The following is a 7,013-nucleotide window of genomic DNA, read 5'->3' as shown; positions in this document are numbered from 1 at the left end:
CACTTAACCACGGACATGTGGACAAGTGGAGCAGGGCAGGGTCAGGACTATATGACTGTGACAGCCCACTGGGTAGATGTATGGACTCCCGCCGCAAGAACAGCAGCGGCGGCACCATTAGCAGCATCTCGCAAACGCCAACTCTTTCCTAGGCAGGCTACGCTTTGTATCACCGGTTTCCAGAATACGCACACAGCTGAAAACCTCTTACGGCAACTGAGGAAGATCATCGTGGAATGGCTTACCCCAATTGGACTCTCCTGTGGATTTGTGGCATCGGACAACGCCAGCAATATTGTGTGTGCATTAAATCTGGGCAAATTCCAGCACGTCCCATGTTTTGCACATACCTTGAATTTGGTGGTGCAGAATTTTTTTTAAAACGACAGGGGCGTGCAAGAGATGCTGTCGGTGGCCAGAAGAATTGCGGGACACTTTCGGCGTACAGGCACCACGTACAGAAGACTGGAGCAACACCAAAAACGCCTGAACCTGCCCTGCCATCATCTGAAGCAAGAAGTGGTAACGAGGTGGAATTCAACCCTATATATGCTTCAGAGGTTGGAGGAGCAGCAAAAGGCCATTCAAGCCTATACAATTCAGCACGATATAGGAGGTGGAATGCACCTGTCTCAAGCGCAGTGGAGAATGATTTCAACGTTGTGCAAGGTTCTGCTGCCCTTTGAACTTGCCACACGTGAAGTCAGTTCAGACACTGCCAGCCTGAGTCAGGTCATTCCCCTCATCAGGCTTTTGCAGAAGAAGCTGGAGACATTGAAGGAGGAGCTAACACGGAGCGATTCCGCTAGGCATGTGGGACTTGTGGATGGAGCCCTTAATTCGCTTAACAAGGATTCACGCGTGGTCAATCTGTTGAAATCAGAGCACTACATTTTGGCCACCGTGCTCGATCCTAGATTTAAAACCTACCTTGGATCTCTCTTTCCGGCAGACACAAGTCTGCTGGGGTTCAAAGACCTGCTGGTGAGAAAATTGTCAAGTCAAGCGGAACGCGACCTGTCAACATCTCCTCCTTCACATTCTCCCGCAACTGGGGGTGCGAGGAAAAGGCTCAGAATTCCGAGCCCACCCGCTGGCGGTGATGCAGGGCAGTCTGGAGCGACTGCTGATGCTGACATCTGGTCCGGACTGAAGGACCTGTCAACGATTACGGACATGTCGTCTACTGTCACTGCATATGATTCTCTCCCCATTGAAAGAATGGTGGAGGATTATATGAGTGACCGCATCCAAGTAGGCACGTCACACAGTCCGTACTTATACTGGCAGGAAAAAGAGGCAATTTGGAGGCCCTTGCACAAACTGGCTTTATTCTACCTAAGTTGCCCTCCCACAAGTGTGTACTCCGAAAGAGTGTTTAGTGCCGCCGCTCACTTTGTCAGCAATCGGCGTACGAGGTTACTTCCAGAAAATGTGGAGAAGATGATGTTCATTAAAATGAATTATAATCAATTCCTCCGTGGAGACATTGACCAGCAGCAATTGCCTCCACAAAGTACACAGGGAGCTGAGATGGTGGATTCCAGTGGGGACGAATTGATAATCTGTGAGGAGGGGGATGTACACGGTGATATATCGGAGGATGATGATGAGGTGGACATCTTGCCTCTGTAGAGCCAGTTTGTGCAAGGAGAGATTAATTGCTTCTTTTTTGGTGGGGGTCCAAACCAACCCGTCATTTCAGTCACAGTCGTGTGGCAGACCCTGTCACTGAAATGATGGGTTGGTTAAAGTGTGCATGTCCTGTTTATACAACATAAGGGTGGGTGGGAGGGCCCAAGGACAATTCCATCTTGCACCTCTTTTTTCTTTAATTTTTCTTTGCGTCATGTGCTGTTTGGGGAGTGTTTTTTGGAAGGGCCATCCTGCGTGACACTGCAGTGCCACTCCTAGATGGGCCAGGTGTTTGTGTCGGCCACTAGAGTCGCTTATCTTACTCACACAGCTACCTCATTGCGCCTCTTTTTTTCTTTGCGTCATGTGCTGTTTGGGGAGTGTTTTTTGGAAGGGCCATCCTGCGTGACACTGCAGTGCCACTCCTACATGGGCCCGGTGTTTGTGTCGGCCACTAGGGTCGCTTAGCTTACTCACACAGCTACCTCATTGCGCCTCTTTTTTTCTTTGCGTCATGTGCTGTTTGGGGAGTGTTTTTTGGAAGGGCCATCCTGCGTGACACTGCAGTGCCACTCCTAGATGGGCCCGGTGTTTGTGTCGGCCACTAGGGTCGCTTATCTTACTCACACAGCTACCTCATTGCGCCTCTTTTTTTCTTTGCGTCATGTGCTGTTTGGGGAGTGTTTTTTGGAAGGGCCATCCTGCGTGACACTGCAGTGCCACTCCTAGATGGGCCAGGTGTTTGTGTCGGCCGCTAGGGTCGCTTAGCTTACTCACACAGCTACCTCATTGCGCCTCTTTTTTTCTTTGCGTCATGTGCTGTTTGGGGAGTGTTTTTTGGAAGGGCCATCCTGCGTGACACTGCAGTGCCACTCCTAGATGGGCCCGGTGTTTGTGTCGGCCACTAGGGTCGCTTATCTTACTCACACAGCTACCTCATTGCGCCTCTTTTTATCTTTGCGTCATGTGCTGTTTGGGGAGTGTTTTTTGGAAGGGCCATCCTGCGTGACACTGCAGTGACACTCCTAGATGGGCCAGGTGTTTGTGTCGGCCACAAGGGTCGCTTAGCTTACTCACACAGCTACCTCATTGCGCCTCTTTTTTTCTTTGCGTCATGTGCTGTTTGGGGAGTGTTTTTTGGAAGGGCCATCCTGCGTGACACTGCAGTGCCACTCCTAGATGGGCCCGGTGTTTGTGTCGGCCACTAGGGTCGCTTATCTTACTCACACAGCTACCTCATTGCGCCTCTTTTTTTCTTTGCGTCATGTGCTGTTTGGGGAGTGTTTTTTGGAAGGGCCATCCTGCGTGACACTGCAGTGCCACTCCTAGATGGGCCCGGTGTTTGTGTCGGCCACTAGGGTCGCTTAGCTTAGTCATCCAGCGACCTCGGTGCAAATTTTAGGACTAAAAATAATATTGTGAGGTGTGAGGTATTCAGAATAGACTGAAAATGAGTGGAAATTATGGTTTTTGAGGTTAATAATACTTTGGGATCAAAATGACCCCCAAATTCTATGATTTAAGCTGTTTTTTAGTGTTTTTTGAAAAAAACACCTGAATCCAAAACACACCCGAATCCGACAAAAAAAATTCGGTGAGGTTTTGCCAAAACGCGGTCGAACCCAAACCACGGCCGTGGAACCGAACCCAAAACCAAAACACAAAACCCGAAAAATTTCAAGTGCACATCTCTAGTTAACACATTGATTAATCACTTTCTTATCCTTTACCAATGCACCATAGTTTGTAGCCAATTTCTCCTCATCGACATATGGCGGTGGTGGTGCGCTCGGAATCGCTTTCCCGCTAGGTTTGGAACTTGCTGTGCGAGCCAGTTCCCTTTGCATATCCCCCTCTTGCTGCCACAAATTTAAACAGTCCTTGGGGTATATTTACTAAAATTCGTATTTTTCTGAATGAGGTTAAAGTTCAAACTCGAATGACATCGAATGTGTGAATTTGCAACTTTTTGAATTTATTACGCCTCATTTACTATGCTGTCGTGTTTTGATTATTTAAATTTTTCGATGTCGATGTCATTCGTGTTTTTCCAAGGTAGAATGCGGCCGATTTTGTGGATTTGTGGCCGTGTTGTCAGGTTTTTTTTCGACTGCGTAATTTTTCGGTTACGGCAGTGTTTTCCCGTTCCCGGCCGCGTTTTTTTTCTAAGTTTCGTTTTTGTCACTCGTCCGTGATTGGTTTGATTCATGATGGAGGAGTGTTTGTGCTCTGCTCATCACTATAAAACCGCCCCAAACCGGCCGAACCTCGTGGGTTTAGCTAGTGGAGAGGTGAGAGGAAGTTGTGTTTGGAGTTGGAGAGTTGATAGGAGTTTTTGGCGGTTTTGAGGAGGTTCTTTGCGATTGTTGAGTGCTGTACTGTTTGTGTAAGTAGTCTTGTCATACTTGTGTAGTTATTTAAAAGTCTGTCTAGTTTTTTGTCTTTATTTTTTTTAAAGTCTATTGTCATTGTTTGTGAGTGAGTGTGTGTGTGTGTGTGTGTGTGTGTGTGTGTGTGTGTGTGTGTGTGTGTGTGTGTGTGTGTGTGTGTTTGGTGTGTGGTGTGTAGTGGTAGTGGAGGAGTGTGTTTAGTGTTTTTTTTTTCTCAGTGTTATTTGTTGTTTGTCCTGAATATGTCCCAGTCAGAGGTGAGTGTGGTGGAGGAGGGGAGTGAGAGGGAGGAGGTGAGTGAGAGGCAGGAGGTGAGTGAGGTGGAGGAGGTGAGTGTGGTGGAGGAGGTGAGTGAGAGGGAGGAGGTGAGTGAGGTGGAGGAGGTTAGTGAGAAGGAGAGGGAGGTTGCTGCTGCGGCCTCGAGTGATAGTGACAGTGATGGTGCTGTGGCTCCGCAGCCACGCACCACTACAAAGACGGGCCACAATGTCAAATTCAGCTACGCAGAGAATATGGCATTGGTGCGGGAGCTGATGAGACATCATCGTCAGCTGTTTGGCCATGATGCTGCCAAGGTTTCTTCACGCAGGAAGAGTGTTCTGTGGGGGAAGGTAGTTGCGGCAGTTAATAGTGAGGGTGTGGTGAGGAGGACCGAGGACACGTGTTGTAAGCGATTCTACGACATCAAGCAGCGTGTCAAGGCTAAGATGTCTAAGGAGGCTAAATCAGCCCGCCAAACAGGGGGTGGACACCCATTCCGAGCGTCATATCGGGATTGGGAGGAGCCTGTGCGTACTCTTATTCCGCCAGAAGTGGTTGGTGCGACTCATGTCCGGGATTCGGATCGCCCAAGGCAGGATGGTGAGTTGTATTTTTTTTTATAATTTATAATTAATACATCTGTGCTTTGTCCTTAGTTGTCTGAAATGTCTTCTAGCTAATTGTGATTGTAAGTTGGTTAATTCTTCTAATGTGTTGGTGATGTAGTTTTATTCACAAATAGTTATGTTTTTGTCCTTTGTATTGTCAATTTAGCAGGTGACCTTGGCCTTTTTCTGTTTTTAAAAAAAAAAGTAAATTGTTGTGTGAAGTGTGAGTCATGAGTTTTGCGTAATGTGTGTTAATTTTTTTTTAATGGACTTATGGTTATTGTGTGTTGTTCTGGGTTGTCCTTTGTGTGGTTGCTGTGATTTTTCATGAAGATTTTAATTTGATGCTTACAATTTGGCGCATATATTTGGTGGTAGTGTTTGGTTGTAAGCAGCAAACAAATGTTAAATACAGAGCAATATTCTGGTTGTGTTAAGCTACCACGGTTGGGTTTTTAGTAGTATAATATTGTGAATTCTGCACCTTTGGGTATGGATTGTTTGGTGTAATTGTTTCATAATTTAAGTATACACACCCAATGAAGTCAGGCAGAAAAGCATAAGCATAGTTTTGTTTACTTCTCATCAGGTTCCTCATATGTTTACATCACAATAAGGTTTTTGCATAAGCATATAAACATAATATAATGTTCATAATGACAATCTTCATATTTCTACAGTACGAAAGAGACGCAGCACAGCCAGGCCACAACCCACACTGCCAAGAGATGCAGATGCTGGCGATGCAGGTAAGAATTTAGTGTATACACATATTCTGAAAACACATAGAAATGCAGAATTTTAATGTTTATCTTATCACATAGGTCCTTCTTCATCAAACACCCCTCCACTAAGACGACCATCACAGGGCTTGGATAGTCTCCATAAGATGGGTACCAAGAGACGCCGTATTGAGGCAGAATATCCACCCGCATCCCCACCACCACAACGGCGCATCTCTACAGTGTCGTCCCAGCCACCACAAGCCATTTTGGCCAGTCCACAAAGCGAGGAACCACAATCCCCTCAGCTGTCTGGTGAGTAAACATAACATTTAATTGTAAAAACTTTAAAAAACAGTGGGGTAGATGTATTAACCTGGAGAAGGCATAAGGAAGTGATAAACCAGTGATATGTGCAAGGTGATAAAGGCAGCAGCCAATCAGATCCTAACTGTTAATTGACATATTGGAGCTGATTGGCTGGTGCCTTTATCACCTTGCCCATATCACTGGTTTATCACTTCCTTATGTCTTTTCAAGGTTAATACATCTGCCCCAGTGTTTGTGCACAGCCAAAAAAAATGTGTTTAAAAAAACACTCATCCTTGTAATAATCCCCAACAGCAAGCACATGGGGGTAACGTTATTAAGATTATTATTTTTTTCAGATGTGATGTTGGCCATAGCAACCAATTTTTTATTTTTTATTTTTTGCTAGAAACAGCTACATAAATGTTAAGTCTAATCCGATTGTTTTGCATGGCCAACATCACCAGTTCTAAACATCGCCCACCTTAAGACATTTTCTACCATATTTTTTATTACATTTATTTGCACTATATTTAATCTAGTTTTGGCCAGACCACTGACTGCCTTGAACAATGTATGAGTGTATTGCTCAACACATTTAATGTATTGTGTGTGTTTTACAAAAGTAAGCTTCATTCACAATATGTAAATGTAGTAATTTGTATTTGTTAGAGTTCTTCGTGTTAGCACATTAATTATGGCTCAATTCCCTGAAACTTTTTTGAACTGAGTAGGGAACGTTAGTAGCCACATATTTCTACAAAAAGGTGACCTAAGTTTAGCCCACAATCTATTTATCATTTACAACATGAGTATTATGAAGTAATGCATGTTGACGTAAAGCTATAAAAAACAATGCTAAATATTGACTAAATAGTGGCTGTCTTCAACCCCATACAGAACCACCCATCATGCCCGAGGATACCAAGCAGGAAACTGACTTGCAGGAATTGTACACACTACACCTGCAAGCGATTGATCCAAACCAGCCAACCACGCCGCAGGACATAACCCAACCACCCCAAACATCCCACAGCCCACAATTGAGCCCAACACCACCCCAGCCACAAATGGGCCCAGAGTTTTGG

General features: G+C 45.4%; 1 long non-coding RNA gene across 1 annotated transcript; it reads left to right on the top strand.

The window, feature by feature from the left end:
- The first annotated feature begins 4,795 nt into the window (after positions 1-4,795).
- Positions 4,796-5,766, top strand: LOC134911496 (uncharacterized). The gene is made up of 3 exons (XR_010176618.1): positions 4,796-4,886; positions 5,575-5,643; positions 5,719-5,766. It is a non-coding gene; the product is annotated as an uncharacterized LOC134911496 (long non-coding RNA).
- Positions 5,767-7,013: the final 1,247 nt, after the last annotated feature.

This window comes from Pseudophryne corroboree, chromosome 4 (genome assembly GCF_028390025.1).
Source record: "Pseudophryne corroboree isolate aPseCor3 chromosome 4, aPseCor3.hap2, whole genome shotgun sequence".
NCBI lineage: Eukaryota > Metazoa > Chordata > Amphibia > Anura > Myobatrachidae > Pseudophryne > Pseudophryne corroboree.
The sequence above is the reverse complement of the archived record's forward strand: the minus strand, read 5'-3'. Positions and strand labels throughout refer to the sequence as shown.